This window comes from Cyprinus carpio, chromosome B9 (genome assembly GCF_018340385.1).
Source record: "Cyprinus carpio isolate SPL01 chromosome B9, ASM1834038v1, whole genome shotgun sequence".
NCBI lineage: Eukaryota > Metazoa > Chordata > Actinopteri > Cypriniformes > Cyprinidae > Cyprinus > Cyprinus carpio.
The window spans coordinates 10,530,997-10,550,374 of NC_056605.1; the positions used below are offsets into that span (position 1 = coordinate 10,530,997).

General features: G+C 35.5%; 1 pseudogene; it reads right to left on the minus strand.

The window, feature by feature from the left end:
* The window catches only part of LOC109086058, a 36,070-nt pseudogene extending 19,852 nt beyond the window's left edge, over positions 1-16,218 (minus strand).
* Between the last annotated feature and the right edge of the window lie 3,160 nt (positions 16,219-19,378).

The window sequence follows — 19,378 nt, forward strand, 5'->3', positions numbered from 1 at the left end:
TCCGCAAAATCCAGTTACTGTCAGCACAGATCTACTCAATTGCGCCAGGTGGGTAACCTCAAAAATAGCACGATCGGTATTGCTTGTAGAAGCGAGGTATACAGTGTGAAGTAATTAAAATAAAATAAAAATATAAAGAAATGAAATTAAAAAAACATTTTTGTACTTTTAGATTAAATGTTACAGGTTTATACAAATATAATGGTAAATGAAACTCTTAATGTAAAAAAAAATTCTTTTTGGGAAACCTTTTTAAAAAAATATTGTGGACAAAAAAAATGTTCTTATACATTTAAATTACAGTAATATGAATTTTATAATTGGTGGAGTGTAATAATAACAAGAGCTATGTAAATCATTACTGAAAAATTTTAAAACTGTAAAAAATAAATGTAAATAAAATAAATGTTTACTACAATCTCAGGGAGGTACTTCAAGAAAATATTTTAGGTCAAAAGGGGTTCGGCCGACAAAAACGTTTGAAAAACCTGCCTTAGAAAGAAACCATTTGGGTGTCCACAAAGAAACCATCTCCCGTCAAAGTAAGTTAGGTTAGTTCACCCAAAATGAAATAGCCCATAAATTAACTCACCCTCAAGTCACTCCTAGGATATATGACTTTCTTCTTTTCGAGGACCGAAAAAATTTTTTTTTTTTTTGTTTTTTTTTTTTCCCCAGTCGGCGTTATATTACTTCTCATTTAACTTCTTTTGGACTGATGCATGCAACAACACCAGCTGAGTTGGCATTAAACAGCTTGAAAGATTCAAAGGACCATTTTTTAATAAACTCGTGACTGGATTCGTTTCTGAAAGAAAGAAGGAAGTATATACAACCTAGGATGACTGTGCGGGTGAGAATTATGCGAATTATTTTCATTTTTGGGTGAACTACCCTTTGTAAAAGAACCATCTCTTTCTGACTGTTATATATCTGAAGAACATTCTTTCACCACAAAGAACCTTTTGTGCGAATAACAGAAATAAGGGGGGGGGTTTTTTGTTCTTCTTGAACATGTTAAAAGAGTTCTTCTATGGAAACCATTTAGACAAAAAAGGTTCTCTATGGCATCATTGAAAACCATTTATTTTAAGAGGTTGTTTATTTACATTTAGTCATTGTTTCGATGTTTTGTAACAAAATGTGTAACGTGGGAGGCATCGTGACAACAGAGTTGGGATCCCAATGCAGCTTTTAATGACAAGAGTGGTCAAACAGGCGAGGGTCAAACACCAGCCAACAGGTACAATCCAGGGCGAGACACAAGAGTAATCCGATAAACAGTCCAAGGTCAAAAAACAGAAGGCAAGGCCAAGGCACGTTAAACAACGGACGAACAGGGAACAGGATACAGGCTACCAAAATAATCGCAAAGTGGTTTGGATAGTGTGTGCAACCTTTTATAGTGTCCCTGATAGGAAACAGGTTGTGGTGCATAATGAGTTCCTAGGCAGGGGTTTATGGGAAATGGAGTCGGAGAGAAAAAGACACAAAAAAAAAAACCCCCTTATCGTGACACCACAGCAAATTACAACTGGGGAATTACATAAGCAATTCTTCTTAAGAGGCAAACGACCACAGGAAGTGCTCCTACTACCAGTTTCAGGCATTGGGTTCCAAATACAGTACAAGCTAGGAAAGGGAAGGAAATAAATAAAAAAGACAAAGATTTGTTTATTTTTTTTTTAGGATGAGAAGTAAAGTAGCGTCGAAAAATATCATAGATTCAGCCTTCCAGATACCGTTCGTGTGGAAGATCCATTCCAACACGCCAGGCCTGTGTGAACAAGCTGTTTGCAAGTGATTTTGAGCCTCCTGTGATGGCACTCGCAGGCAATCGCTCACTACGCGGATCTCAGACTTCTAAAGGGGATGTAGGTTTGTAGTAGTGAGTGGCAAGTAGGGGGTGCTGAGCTGTGGCTGGTTCTATATGCAAGCATCAATGTTGTGAACTGATGCGAGCTGCAAACCGGTAGCCAAGTGAGGGAGATAAAGCGCGGTGAAACCTCCGGTCAACTCTGTCCAGGCGCGTCCTAGAACCGGATTCTCGCAAAGACCTAGGGCTGGTGAATCCTGCGTCGGTTGGTCTTTGCCTCTTGATGTGTGTGTCACTGGTGCCACGTCTGCTTTAACGTTCGCGGCCTGTGTTCCCCAGAGCAAGTTATATCGCATGCTAGATTGAGCTGTCGGGTGATGTTCTTTCATCTATGCCGAGATGTCCGCCAGGCAAGCTGAGATATGTGCAGCTACAGATGGATCATCCGTTGCAATGATAGCTAGAGCTGTGTGTCATCAGCAGTAGCAATAGGTAGGAGAAGCCACGTGCCTGTATGATGTACCCCATAGATGTAGGTGTATATGTAGAAGCTAGGAGGGATCCAATAACAGGAGGGGATCCCCCTGAGACCCCCCAGTGAACTATTGATGTGCTTTGGATACCTCCCCCACCCCGGCGCACCTTGAAAGCACCTACCAGTGGAGATACGGCACCCCCCCCGCGACACCCACACCCACCACACAGGACACCCCTTGGAATCCTCGTGGGAATGCACAAGTGATATCATATTGACAGCTGACTACAGAGGGCAGACAGAAGTAAAAATGGATGCTTACAGTGTTAAAATCAGCAGATAGATCCAGCAGAATAAGAACCTGATGATAGTTGGAATCCAAGGGCTTCTGTGACGGACAGTAGGACAGCTCGGTTGAATGGCCACTCCTGAAATCTGAGCTGGTTTTAGCGCTCCAGTTTGTTGTTGTTCTGTGAAAGAAACAATGATAAAAACAACTGGTTAAAAACAACTTGTTCGAGGGTTTTCGCTATGAATGGAAGGAGAGAGATAGGTCTGTAGCTGCTATAGGAAGTGTCTTAATGTAGGTTTTTTGAGCAGTGGGGTTACCGAAGCCTGCTTGAATGCAAGTGGGGGAAGTGCTGTGAGGAGAGATGTTAGTGATGAGTGTGTGAGTGAAAGAAAAGAAGTCGTGGAAATTTGTCAAGTAGGTAACCCATACTCGAGAATTGGTGCAGCTGCATAACCCCCAAGTGCACACAACAAGCAGTTGAGGAATGAACACACCGTGGAAACACACCGGAGCGCGCAGGGGCAGAGATCTATCCAGACGCCCGGAGCAACTGGGCGGTTCAGTGCCTTGCTCAAGGGCAATTCGCCATGGGTATTGGAGGGTTGGAAGATAGTGCTGTCATTCACTCCCTCCACTCCAACTCCTGCCAGCAACGAAGATTCGAACCTGCGACCTTTGTTACAAGTCAAGCTCTAAACCATTCGGCCACAGCTGCCCCTAGTGTGTAAGGCGTGCTGTTAAGAGGTTGTAGGAGAGATGTTGGAGAAGGTGTGAGGGGATCGGCGTCTCCAGGGGCATGTTGTAGGCATGGTGTGGGAGAGAAGTTTTGATACTTTCTGCCTCCATTGAGGGGACAGAAGGAGGAAGATGGGAGTTTTAAGCCATGGGTTTGTGGTTGGTCTTGAGGTCCTGTGTGTGGGGGGCTGCGAATTGACTACTGATTGTAACTAGGTTTGCTGTGCACAGAATGTGGGCGAAAATCATCAGCTGTTATAGAAGTGGTGGGAGGTAGTGGAGGGGGACAGGAGCGAGAAAATTAATTTTTTGAAGAGGATTATGTGTGTTGGAGCGCTGAGTCTGTCAGCTGTTTTAGATCTTGTTGTCAAAATCTGAAGATTTGGGCAGTATGGACTTCAGCGACAGAAAAAGATGTGGAAAGCAAAGGAATGATACATTACTCAGCGTCTGAAGGATCATTTTTCTTGCGCTACTTGTGTAGGGTCGGTTGTTGTGTGTGTGTGTGTGTGTGTGTGTGTGTGTGTGTGTGTGTGTTGTGTGTGTGTGTGTGTGTGTGTGTGTGTTTGTGTGGTTTATTTATTTTCTAATAATTTTATATTTTTTCTTTTTTGAAACAGCAATTTTATAGCAATACATTGTTCATTTTATATGGAATTATTGTGAATTCCTACCAGAGCCACTATCAAAATAAAGGTTCACAGCTATTAAGATATTACTGAATAGTGGATTGTGTTTTTTACATAACATTTCCAGAAGTCCAATTGGTTTCGATAGGTCCAGGGCGGCCCAGGAAGGCACGCGTTCAATTTTCATGACCAAAGATTCAGGATACCAAATGTAGCCGTGTAAGAATCAATGCACAAAACCCATGTTTGACTACCAATCTTCTGAGCATACGACCACACGTCTACCCATTAATGTCTACAGTGGCTTATGGTCCTGACATATTGTGAACTTTTCATTAAACTTCCTCTGATAATTAATTCTATTTTTTGGTTTCCTTGCTGGGTAATTTTGCATAGATTGTTTCTTTCTTTCTCAAGAAAGCTGTTTTCATCTGTTTTTGATCACGGTGAAAATCACTGGGGTCTAGAAACAAACTGGGACCATTTGGCGATGGACTGTATGAGAGATTTTTCGAAAAGTATTCAAGGTGAACTTTCCCTTTTAAGTCGGTTGCTCCTACGCTAATATGATTTTTGAACATGGACCAAAGCTTCCACCAACATACTTAAAACACGTCACTCCAGCCACCCTTTTAGAGATGTGAATACTAAGCCTTAATTTTTGTGACACCCAACACATCAAACATTGAAAAGAAGCCATTTTTCTGGCAAAGTGCAACATATTTCCAGCCTGCTTTCCATTTACTGCCTCTGCAGACACAGCAGTCAATGTGTGGCCAGCATGAGCCAGGAGGATTATGGGACGTGAACAGTCATATCCTGTTTGTGGCTTAGGTCAGGCTAAAGCCATCAATCGAAGGCCACGTTTGACTTACAGTTGAAGAGGGATCTGTGTGCGCTCCATACTGATCGCCTGGTAGGCAATGGTCTTAAAGGATTAGACCCGCCAGAAAAGCTGCTGACAACCTCAGGACTTTGATCTCATTAGGGTGATGTTGGTCCACATGAGGGCTCTGACTCCCTAAAGTATCGATTTCTCTCTCACTTTCTCCTGTCATTGTTTGCAATTAGCATGGTGTCAATGTGTGTAAAAAGAATAAAACCAATGAAGAGAACATGTTTTATCAAGTATCCTCTCTCCTCTCACTAATGTGGGGAGAAGCTGTGAACTAAAACCAGTTTGAGGATTGGCTGTGGATTCTGTCATAGTCGTGGGTTTCAAAGGCCTTGGGAAATACTTAGAAGTGTCCAGATAAAACTGTTGGTGGTTGGTTTGCCTTAGTGGATGGGGATTGGCTTGATTTAGGTGTGAAAACCGCATGTGTCCATCCATGCTGGTTATTGGATTAAATATACTATTTGTGAATTCTATGTTATATTCGGCTTCATACTAGTAGTACTTTCGCAACATTGCGGGCCAAAGCTTTATCATTGGGGGCAGAAAGGGACTAAGACCGTTATGCTAGAGCTCTGCCCTTTTTCTAAGAACTGTTGACTTTTTCTATGAAAGCACTTCCTCTGTTGTAAGAAGAAGATTAGACTTCAGCATTAACTTAAGTATAAAACTGAATGTAGTGCTGTTGTCCAAACACTTAAACTGCATGTCAGCTGCAAATAAATGAAACTTAGTTTACATTTAAATTCAAATGTTTAAAGTTGTAATATGATAGTTAACACATTGAAGTGTGCAATAAGTGTACGTAAAAGGAAAAGCCTTACCCTGTAAAAGTGTACTTAAGTGTGCTTAACAGTATGAAAGTGTACTTAGGTAGGGCGCCTTTTGTTTAATTGATATTTGTCTTGTCAAGGTACATGTTTTTAAAAATATACTTTTACGATTCGAATGTACACTACAAGTGCACATTCATATTTTTTCAATTACAGTAATTTGCACTTCCAGTTTTCTATTTTTTTTCAAAGGGTTGTTATTGAAGCTATCCTAAGTTATGTTTACATGAAAAACAATGCAGCTTTTTCCTTTGCTTGATTGACACCATTTTTCATAGAGACATGTTTGTACACACCATCTTAGAACCCCATAAGACCAACAGGATGAGTGACATTTTTTTTTAGAAACATAAAAAAATCAGAAACACACACTGGTGAATGCAAACAACTCATTTAGGAAGAAACAATTCAGGAAGAAGAGACAATCAGATTTAGATTACAGAGAATGAAACCCTTGGTCCCACTTGCCAATTGAAATGTTACCAAAAAGGCTGCTCTAATCGATTGCAATTAACCTCTTCCTCCTCTGTGCTCTTCACTCCCTGTGGATGAATGGTCTCCCTATCAGCATATTTCATCATGCAGTCCTTGGTGTATGTGACAGATGTGGATTGTTTCAGTGAATGAGCTCTCAACATTTTCTATCTCGCACAAACCTGTACTGTCAACCTTTTGCAAGTCACAATATCTATTCAAACCATCCAAGACAGCACAGTGTGGTGTAAACTCATTGCAACGTGAGGGACTGACAAGAATGAGGTCTATATAAAAACTTCAGATCATTTATTTAACCTAATGAGGACTGGTATCCACTGGTGAGTTTTCATTCAAACCACCATATACTCTTAAAAAGAAAGGTTCTTTATTGGCATCTATGGTTCCAGGAAGAACCTTTACCATCCATAGAAGCTTTCCATTTTACAAAAAATGTTCTTAAAGTGGAAAAAAAGTTCTTAAAGATAGTAGACAGTAGTATGAAGTTGTGGGGGAAAAAAATGGTTCTTTTGAGATTGATAACTGAAAGGATATTTCTGGAACTCAAAATGGTTCTTTCTATAATACTGCTGCAAAAACAATTAATTTTTTTTAAGAGATCACATGACGGCCTTTTATTTGTTCAATGTTTTAATGAAATATATTTGCGATTTTCTTTGTTGACTTCAGTGCTAATATATGTAGAAATAGGGACCAAATAGGGATATAAAATGCACATAGTAAGACAGCTGAATTTATTTTCCTATGTAAAAGCCAGATAATAATTTTAGTATTACAATGTTTTAAACCACAGTTTATGTATGTTCATGGTTTAAAAAGGGTATATTTTTGACATTGGCTTACATAACATTAAATTATTATATAACATTATATTATATTATATTATAATATAATATTACAAACCTAAAACAATAGGGTCAGAATTAATAACAGCTTTTTCTTGTGTAAACCCTCTTTTGGCATTAAAAAAGTGGTTTACTGTCAGGGTTTAATAATGAAATGTTAAAAGTGAAGAAAAACCATGGACAGATATTTTTGCAGCAGACATTATTGCATATCCATCTGAAGTAGTTTCTCTTTGAGATGCAAAATTTATGGGAGTATAATAAACTACTTAAATATTTAAATAATTGATAGATAGATAGATAGATAGATAGATAGATAGATAGATAGATAGATAGATAGATAGATAGATAGATAGAATAGATAGATAGAAGATAGATAGATAGATATAGATTGAATCCGATTTTGTTTGTCCTTTCTGATTTAATTATTCATGCATCAGAGGGTTAAAAGTTCATTCTCATGTGTGCTCTGCTGTTTTATGCCTCTGGTTTTTATGACAAACCCCAAAAAACAGAACGTATAGCTTGATGTCTACCATACTTAACATTATCTAAAATATGTATACAAGATATACAGATCATAAAATCAGATGGATATTGTTTAAAAGTGAACTGAATATTTGTTCCAGATGGGATAAACTACAGCTCATGTCATTAAATGGGCATGTAAACCAAAACATCACTATGATTTCTCATCATCCCTCGTCCATTTCCATCTCACAACACATCACCTCCAGAGCCGCACAGCTACTGTTTCAGCTGTGTAATTTTCCCTTTTCCAAAACTCCACCATTTACTTTCATCAATGCTTTTTTGGCTCTCATGATCAATTCATGAGAAGATGGAACTGGGTTAGGAATCCAGGTCTCAAACCAGAGAAGGAATGCATGAATAAATTACAATCAAGATGGAATCAAGATATCATGAAAGTTAGTTGCAGAATTATGAATCTGAGGCCAAATGTGAGTGCATAAATATGTTAGATTTGTGTAAAACTGTGTTTCCTCACATATCAACAGCATTTTGCATGCTCTAAGTCATTGTTATAACCAGTGCTACAACTAACTAGAGGAGAAAAGGTATTTCACAGTGTAAAATTTGCCTTAAGGAGGCATTTTTGATTTGGACTTGAATAAATCATACATTCTACCACATTAAGCACATTGTCTTTATATTCTAGCTTTTCAGTTTTATTTACCGGTCTAATTTTATTTATTTTTAATTGTCATTGTATTTATTGGTTATTATTTATTGCTAAAAAAAATCACAATTATTAATTGGTAGAACCTTTTTAACATTTAATTAGAATTATTGTACTTTCACATAAGCACAAATCAAGAGAATGTCCAGTTGTATGGTTTACGTACAGATTTAGTCACAGCAAAGAAAGAAAGAAGAAAGAAAATCGACCTGCTGTATTATACATTTTCTTGAGTATAGAATATCTCAGTGGAGATCCCTAAACTCCAATATACATGTTTTGCTAGATGTTTTATGCTTAATAAAGTTAGAGAAGAAGAAATAACAGAATTTTTGAGCCACAGAAAATTATAGTTTGAAGATATAGTAATATATTGCCCCATTAAATCACATCTTCTTTTTATTTTTCAAGATAGTAAAACTACTAAAATCCTTACTTTATTTAGCTTTACATGCTAGATTTAAATGAGTGATTCACCAACATTGATAGTAAAGCCATGAGTTACAAACAGTTTGCATCACTGCTGCAGCAACAAGGGATTCTATTCTAAAACAGATGGATGTCTAATCATGGATTTTGGGAAAAGCTTGATTGTCATGGAAAGTCAGAGAGGGTTAACAGTACATTCAGACTGTAGTCAATATTCCCAAAGCAGCGAAGCAATCCATGCTGTTTCCTGAATGATGTTTGTAATTGGTGTCCACATAGAGGCCAAGTGACTATTCACTAATTAAAATCCGCAGGACAAAGCACATGTGAAACATCAGAAAAAAACACTCACCTGCAGTTTGTTTCTGTTAGCCTGTTTCTGCAGTATATTTTGTAGAAATCCTGTTTAGGCTATGTGTATTTACATTTTTGCATTTAGCAGACACTTTTATCCAAAGTGACTTACAGCACATTCAGGCTAACATTTTTTTTTACCTAACATGTGTTCCCTGGGAACAGAACCCACAATCTTTTGCGCTGCTAATGCAATGCTCTACCTCTGAGCCACAGGAACACTCTATTTTGTGAAATAGAGAGTGCACAACATAAATTTTTTTCCGTACCCAGATGCCACAATGTAATCTGCACGATTTGATCTTCTGCTTCCAGTATAATGAATGAACTATTTCTTTTCTCAACCCATTTATTTTGACTCATTTATCAGAAAACCAAAAGAAAAAAAAAAATCTCACTTACTATTGAAGAATAATAGGTAGTATATTGTGTGGCATTCAGTAAGTACTAAGCTGTTGGAACAGCCTGTCTCACTCCAATCTTAGTGTGACTGAATACCCAGCATTCCTCACATACAACAGTCCTTTGCTGTTTGCAGTTTGCTCATCTCCTTCTGGGTTATTCAGACCTACTGTATAGTGTAAACTGTTTGTATTGTACTGGTAAAAATACAATAAAACTGGTAAAATGGTAAAAAAAAAAAAAAAAAAAACTGTATACATGTTCTGCTGTATACATTCAAGGTCCCAGTACTCACATTCTGTGAGCAAAACACAACAGAAACTGATAATTCTCCCCCATGTCATGACATAAATCTGTGGAGAGTCTGGGAGCTTTGCAGTGTTAGTAACCATAAAAGTGTCAGAGGATGAGATTGCATCAGGACAGGCTGTGTCTGAGTGGAAAAGCCCACACAAGTTTACAACTCAACAGTCTCAAGTGTCAGGTGAAGTCGTTATCGATGGCAACAAATTTATAAACATTCAGAAAATGATGAAGTTATTAGGAACATACTGAAAACAGGACTACAAGAATTTAACCTGGACACTGAAACTGGCAAAAGTACCCCAAATAATTAAACTGTGGGAGCAAAAACAAAAAAATTGCCCCTGTAGTCATTTATATATTATTATTATTATTATTATTATTATTATTATTATTATTATATTATATTCTAAATATTATATTAAATTAATATATATATCTAATATATATATATATATATATATATATATATATATATATATATAGTATATATATATATATATATATTCTAATTGTATTCCATTGTAGTACTAAATTTAAAGTATCTTTATTTTTATATATATTTTTATATCAGTTTTGTTTTGACTTCTAACTTTAACTTACTTTTATTTCAGTTTTAGTCATTTTAGTACTTTAAAACTTATTTTATTTTACTTTCTTATTCAATTAAGGTATTTAAAATAATAATAATAATAATAATAATAATAATAATAATAATAATGGCAGGCTGCATGTTATACAAACAGATAAATCTCTAATTATACAGGTAAAAATGGCCCTGTAAATCAGTTTTCAAAAAATCAGTTATTGTGTTTTTAAAAACAATTCATTTCAGACACTGCTTTGGTGTTCTCTTTCCAAAACACGAATATATGAAAATCTTTAAAACGGGTAAGTAAATGCAGTGTGGACACAAATTTATAATAAATGGCTCTTAAATTACTGGGTTCTTGAGTTGTTTGCTTCTACATTAGAGCCAAAAACAAAGGTAATGCCATAATTTGGATTCGGATCACTCTCTGATGTGCTGAGGACAACCAAACAACACATTTGTCAATTAAGGCCATTAGAACTACTCAGGAACACCATATACTGCAATAATAACATCACAATGTCTTGTTCTTTCTTTCTTTCTTTCTTTCTTTTTTCTTTTTTTTTGTTATTTTAAAAAAACATACCAAACCCATTTTTTTAAATAAATTAATTGTATATTTATGAAGCCATACAGCATCCATAAGATCCTTAAGAGACCTCTCATAACCCACTATGAAAACAAGTTTAAAGCAGTAAATTATCTACTGATTGGATTCAATCTTTGGTGTCAATCATCATCATCAAGATCTGTCAAGGAAGTTAATCACTTGTTGGTCACAAATGTTGCTATATTAAGCCAAAGCATGACGTTCTGCTTACCTCTGTGTCCTCTCAAATTACCCTGATGCAGTTTCATCACTGGATCTAAATGTTAAGAGCTCATGACTGAAGACCTCATCCTGAGTGAACTCAACAGGCGTCTCACCTGAGATCAGAGGTTGCATTGTTTCAGAGCGAATGACTTCTACTGCCTGTCTCGTCATGTTAACACAGCACGTGTCTGATCATATACAACTGGTGGGACGCAGCTTTGTTCTTCTGGGGTCAGCAGAGAAAAATAGGCTAAATGGAATTTATATAATTCAACTAACCATTAATAATTAATTAATAAGTAATTATGCATACTATGGATAGCAAAAACTATGGAAGCTTACTTCTGCCATGAAATGTTAAATAAGTAAATAAATGTAATTGTTTTTCTTTTTTCCCTCACAACTCTGCATTTACAGCTCACATTTCAGTTATTTTTATTTATTTATTTATTTTATTGAATTTCTGAGATATAAGCTCATCCTAGCAGACACAGGACGTCAATATAATGTCATGTTGATGTTGGGCGTGACGTCGGACAGATGTTGCTTTGGTTTTTGGTCTCATTTTGGTCTCAATTTTGGTTGAGAATGAAAATCAGGGTTGGAGTCATTATTTGATGCCAATTTAGTGTTGACTTAACATTAGATTTTGGTTACACAACCTAAAAACAAAAAATACTGTATCAACGTCAGCTGACATCGGTATTGGGCATCATATTAACACTGAGATTAGACGGTGAATTCACATTGAATTTTGGTCAACCGACATCGCAACTGAAGTCTGACCAAATATCAGTGTCTTATGACATTGCATGACTGCTGGGATAGTTTTGAGAAGAAAAGTCTAAATTGTGAGATACATGTATAAATTCACAATTCTCAGAAAAAAAAATAGAATTTTGAGATTGTCGTGAGATATAAACTTGCAAATGTGCGAAGTCAGAATTGTGAGCTATAAACTTGCAATTCTGTGAAAAAAAAAAACAAAAAAAACAATATATACATTATTATATTATATATATATAATATATATATCTTACAGGTTTGCTTGCACACAAAATCTTTACTTGTCACACAAATCCTGACACTCAAACAGCAGAACCACACACCAAATCTGCAAAACCATACACTAATTCTCAGCCTTTGACTTCAATTTCAATTTCAGTTTTCAGTTTCATAAAACACTTTTTGCAAAACACAACACACAATTCTCTATGTAACACAGAAAAATCTAACAGCAATTAATATTATGGCAAAGGTGTTTGCAAATGTTTGTTTTTGAGATGTGTTTTTGATATTATGAATGCAGTGCTTCATTTTGCAAGAGATGTGAGGCACTTAGCATTTTGTGTGTGCAATTCTTGGATTTGTGTGTAAAGTTTTGAAAATGTGTGTAAGCAGTTGACAAAAACTGTAATTGTGAGATGTTAACTCAGAATTGTGAGATAAAATCAAAATTGCAAAATATAAACTTGCAGGTTTGAGAAAAAATAAATGACCCATTTTACAATGGAAGTCATTGTGTTGCCAAGTACAGTGAAGAGATTTACAAAGATTCACAGAAAATCACTGAGATGACATTGATTGCCTGAAGCATGTGCATGCCATCTTGGAGTCATCATAAAGAAGAATGAATGAGTGTGCATTGTATGCTAACAATCCAGAATCTGTGGATTTGAAGAGCGCTGTTGGAGCACTGTGTGATGGCGATAATGACAGACGTGTGTTTGATGATCAGGGTTTATACTGAACACAAGAACAGAGAGCCCAACAGCCTCTGCTGATGGAGGAAATGGACAGCAAATATGTGTATTGTCGAGCAGTCTCTGATTAGGCTCCTCGGTGGCAATGCACTAAATTTAGCCTGCGCCCGGAGGTATGCTGAACGCTTCCATCAAAGCACCCACAGAGAAAGAGGAGAAATCACTCGTTTTTGCTGTAAAATGTGAATGTGTAGTAGTGTGTGTAAAAGAACTGTTTCGACCTCAACTTACTTTTATTGGGTAACCTAATGAAGAAGTCAGGTTGATTGAGTGAATATTCATAAGTAAAAGCATTTAAATGTTGAAATTGTTGCACATTTTCATAATTTAGAATTTTTTATCAAACAGTGTTGGGAGTAACTAGTTTCATGTAATGGCATTACCCAATTTAATTACAAAATACATGCAATTGTGATCTGTTACTGAGGAAAAAAAAAAATTTTTGAATTGTAATTTTTAATTAAATTACAGTTACCTTATGAAAATGTCAATGATTACAAAGGGGATTACATCTGAATAATTTTAATTAAGATTTTATAATTAGCATTTTAGTTGTCTTCCTTGGTGTATATATATATATATATATATATATATATATATATATATATAATATATATATATATACATATACATACACATATACATGTACATATATATATATATATAATGGATTACTTTCCCGAACTGCATTGACTACTCTAAAATATGAGACATCAATGTTTCAATAATTTAGGACACATAATAGGACTCATGCATATTTAATAACTGTTTTATTTCTTATTTGGGTTTGTGTATATGCTTATTTTTTTTTTCATGGCATTGTTCGATGCCAGTGTTTCCTGTCATAACTATGCAAAGATTTGATTTCAAAAACTTTGTAATAGTTGTTAAACTATTTTTTTTTGTAATTTTAAATCTGAATTTAACCTCCAAACTCAAAGTAAAAATCAGGGGCTAAAGTCTTGCAGTGGTGCCTGTGCTTTAAAATTATTGTAATCTTAATTATAGCGATGAAGGATTTTGAAAGTCAGTAATTAGTGTTGAGTACTTCTGTAACAATAACCCTGGCTGCTTTAAATGTTCAAAAATGATTAACAGATGAAAACATTCATTGCAACTTTAGACAATAATCAAAAAGTAATCAAATGTAATCAGTTGCATTACTTTAATAAAGTAATTGAAATCGTAACACTACTTACAGTACATTTTAAATAGAGTAACTTGTAATCTGTAACTATTACATTTCCAAATGAACCTTCCCAACACTGCTAACAAAGCATTATAGCATTGCGGTTGAACAATAACTTGTTTTTGTTATTTACTTTATGTTTTTTTTTGTCATTATTTTTTGGGTCACATCTAATTACGGTTGTTTTGTTTTCTTCTGCATGTGTTATTTTAATTCAGTTATATCTAGTGAAATTTGTCTAAATGGCTCTAAAAATGATCTAATTCAATATTCAGAATTATTTAATTATTATTTTTTTTTATCCAGTCACAAGCATAAAGTTTACAATCCTGTTAAAGTGCACAACAGCGTGAAGCCTTGGGGACCCTGTGGTTATGACTCGATATGTTGCAAGCGGCAGTTGGAGCCTGTCATGTAATGTCCATCACTAATCTAAAATAGTCTAATAGGAAAATTTGCCTAAGAAATATTTAACATCTGCTTTCTTCCAGAAAAGTAGCTAACTTTATTGTATTTTAATATTGGTTTTCCTCTCAGTAATAATTTAGAATATTTTTTGCTTTAATATTTTACTGTTTAATGTTTTAAAGTTGACATTTAATGCGGATATGTAGAATTTGTCATCACTTCATTTGCACTAGATAAATAATCTCTTTACGTCGTAATACAGTCCCTCGCGTCATAATGCCCAGAGGGTGATGCAGTGAACTCTGCTGAATTATTTACTTGCTCTGGCAGTGATTCTAATAGCAGTGGAAAGGCTGCGAACTCCGTTTCTTGTATAGACACTGCTGACTTTATTCAGATTTGCGAAATAAATTTACTCATTTAATCTTTTTTTTTTTTTTCATTAACTCCTTGGACAACCTTATGAAACAACTATACATACCTTCATAAGGGTTCTTTTTACCAGTATGTAAAATGACTGTCTCATTTAATGTATCATTTTATGTATGACTTTGTTTCATTTAATGTATCTACAGCAGCAGCTATGTAAAAATGAAATCAATGTTTTGTGTGTGTGTGTGTGTGTGTGTGTGTCTGTGTGATTTGACTACATACAGTACATACATACAGTAGACATACTTCATTATCCTTTTGTTGTAGCATCTCTCTAGGGGCTGACTGCAAATACGGCATCAGAAACTAATAAAGCATAGGGTTATAATCACATCTCAATTCTCCCTGTGGTGACAAATAAAGCTGTAGCGATGCTGGCAGAAATTAATCTACAATTTCCCAAGATATAACAAGCATTGTCCCTTTCCTAACACCCCACGGTACAGTGGTTGCAGTATTATATAGCAACGCTTTGATAATTTAAGATATTCCCTAGATGCGGAATGGTTAGGCTACCATGTCGTTTCCTACTTACTCAAAGGTAAGGAGTGCAAGGTTACAGGACAAAAACATAACATGGTATGCCATTTATTTCCAGTATGCGAAATATTCAGTGACTTTTAGGGGTGTGGAAATTTAAGGAAATTTCTCTCAGTAACCTGATTTTCATGAAGCAATCTCTCAGGTTCGTCTTGCGCAACCGAGTTTGGCGCTCCCAAGACGCAAGCGTCGAGTAACTAGACTTTTAAAACAAAACTTTTTTTGATATAGGCTACTTGCGATACCTAAATATATCATAAAGTGATGCATTGCCTATATATATTTTCAGGAACCGTGCGGAAAGCGCAGAGAACCCTGCTGTTACTATGGTTACCTCCTCAGGCGAACGCTTCTATTCGCGAGCGCGTAGGCTACTGTAGCCTAATTAGTGCGTTCCAACTAAAACTTGCAATCTAACTTCTGCGCTTACTGAAATGTTTTATATACCTTTAAAACCCCCCAAACACTTCCTGATTTTACTTCAAGCCGTTGGAGGATGCTTCAGCCTCTCCATATAATGTCAAAACAGGGTCATGACTAGCTTTGGTACCCAATAGTGAAGGAGAACGAGTGTCTTGAACGAACGCAGCGGTCTGGTGCCGAGTGTGTGTCGGGAGATCCTCACCTTTGGGTCGCGCCGGTTCCGTCTTGGGCAGCAGAAGCGCGTCTCCGCAGGTGTCGTTGGGAACCTCCAGACTCCCGTTCAGAACCGAGCTGTTCTGAAGCTGAAGGCATGCCCAAATCCCAGATGTATCATTCAGCGTTTGTAAATCCATTTCGGACCTAACCACAACTATTTTATATCAGTGTTTCCTCGCAGTCATCTGTCAACAATGAGAGCGCAAAGAGCTGCTTAGAGGACAGAAATGTAAAGAGGATAAATTAAGAATCAATAAAAAGGTAAGAAGGGAGAAATAAGATTAGCTCGTGCTGAAATTAAGCGCTGTTGCTCAGCAGTGTGTTGCTCTGTATGAGAATGTGATGAAGCGCGCGCACCGCCACTGAGTCTCTTCTCACGCGTGGACTGAGCTGAGGGTTTATTAATGAGCTCTTAAACAGCAGGGGTGGGAGTTTGGGGGTGAACAGGTGGGATTCAGGGATTTGAGCATCCTGGAGAGGAGGAGACGTTGAAGGGAGTTTGTGGAGTACGCGCACATGGAGATTTGGGGAAAGTTATGAATGATGTGGCAGGTAGAGTGAAGCATCGGCGCCCTCTCGTGGAAGCAGAACCGTTGGTCTGGATTTTTCTGTCCTTTTCTATTTTGAAAAGACATTAAGTGCATTTTTATAAGATTTAAAACATTACAGACATAATGTTTTTTTAGAATTAATATATTGCACTCCGTTTCGTCCTAAATTAATAAATATTCATAGAACAGACCAGGTGTAGTTGTCACAAACTTCAGTGAACGTTTTTCATCATGGTAGGCTACGTTTAGTTTTGATCATACATTTCTATGCGGCACTTATCTTACAGTATTATAAAATAAAATAGGTATTGGAAATATTTTATTCATTTTATTTATTTATTTTTACTTTGAGCATTAAAGAAATGTATTTATCCTGTGAGTCGCAATGCACATTTTACATTTTAATGTTATACAGATATTACAGTTATTTAACATGAATATGAATGTCTAGATGAGTGTATACCAGGGTCTAAACTTCTTATATTGAAGAGTTTGTTATCATTTGATTCAGTAATATGATAGCACCTTGTATGATAGTTAAATTATCATCATTGCTTGCCTTTAAAAATGGCTTCATGGATATTGATCTGTTTGGTCTGGTGTTTTCTTGGGCAATTTAATAGGCCTATAAGTGACGAGCCGTTCAAGCACAGGCTTCAGGTCTAAATAAAGTGTCTGTGCACATCTGCAAAGGCAATACAAACAAATTAGTGATTCTACACACACTCATGGTCCAGACTGGTTTCCTCACTTGACTCTGTCACGGGATTTAGGATTTAGATTTAATGAGTTCTCTAATACTCAGATCATTTGAGTGGCCCACTGAAAACACCAATTACGTTAAGAGGGCATGATTTACCAGAAGACTGACCCACGAATCAGTGCCATGATCCCAGTTATTTGCACAAGCATCTGTTCTTTATTTGTATATAGAGAGTAATAAACATTGTGGCAACTGCTTCTTCTTATTTTTTATTTTTTTTTATCATCTTGTGATTTTTTTTTTTTATATACAGTTGTGCTCATAAATATACATACCCCTTGCAGAATATGCAGAATGTTAATAATTTTAACAAAATAAGAGGGATCATGAAAATTGCTTGTTATTTTTTATTTGTGCATTGTGTTGACTTCTTGAGCATCAGTAAATGTTTCCACCTTTTGTAATAGCCGTGTATGAGTCCCTCAATTGCCCTCAGTGTGAAAATATGGATCTCAAAATCATAAAGTTATTGCTGGAAAGTGTTCAGATATGCAAAAGATGCTGGAAAACCAAAGAATGTGCAGGAGCTGGAGGATTTTTCTGAAGAACAGCAGACAGTTGAACTGCTCAGGACCAACAAGGGACTCATGAACAACTACAAAATATAAAAACAGTCGTGGATCATCCAGAAAAAAATAAATAAATAAATAAAATAAATAAATAAATTAAGATTCAAGGGTATCTAAACTTTTGAATGGGGCCATTTTTTATGAATTCAGTTATTATTTTGTTTTGTGGAGTATATATAAACATCTGTTATGTGAAATAGCTTATTCAGGACAGTACTAAATAAAAATAACATGTAATTTTCATGATCCCTCTTATTTAAAATTATTAACATATTTGCATATTCTGCAAGGGGTATGTAATCTTATGAGCACAGCTGTATATATTTTTTATGCTTACTGTCTTATGCATTTATTTTTTTAAATTACAGCAAAAACAGTAATATTGTGAAATGTTATTACAATTTTAAATAGTTGTTTTAAATTTTCAAACTTTTAATGTGATTTATTCATGAAATGCAAAGCTAAATCTTAAAATTTTCAGTATAATTACTCCAGTCTTCAGTGACACGTGATCCTTAATATGATGATGCTCTGTTATTATCAGTATATTATATTGATGCTCAGTTGTTTCTTATTTTTATAAATGTTGAAAATAGTAACATAGTTGTCACTGTCTAATATTTCTGTGGAAACCATGATACCTTTTTTCAGGATTCTGTGATGAAGCTGAAACGAGCAACATTCATCTGAAATACATTAATTACATTACCTAAAACTTTTTGATATTAGAGCATCATGGTTTCCACAAAATATTAAGAATCAAAAACTGTTAACATTAATAATAAAAAGAGATGTTTCTTGAGTAACTAATCAGCATATTAGAATGATTTCTGGAGAATCATGTGACACTGAAGACTGGAGAAATGATGCTGAAATTCAGGTCTGCCACCACAGGAATAAACTACATTAAATATCTGAAAACTGAAAACAATTATTTTAAATTGTAATCTTTCACAATATTACTGTTTTACTGTATTTTGATCAAATAAATGCAAAGACATTGCTAAAAAAAAATTTATGTAATAAAAAAAAAAAACTTATTTTAATATATATATATATATATATATATATATATATATATATATATATATATATATATATATATATATATATATATATATATATATATATATACCAAATAAATAGAGTGAATAAAAAATATCCTTACAGACTTCAGATTTGCAAATGAAGATGTCTTATTAAACACATGATTTTAAATTTATTTATTTATTTATTTATTTATTTTAGATTATGGTCACTCATAGCAACAGAGAATAAGCCTCCAGCCACGGGACGTGGTTAAATAAATCAGCTTTTACATCAACCTTTGGCCTGTCAAAGTCCCTCACACACACTTGCGCAGCACTAGATAACACCTGAGCAGAAGCAGGCAGCCACCTCCTTTACACCGGGA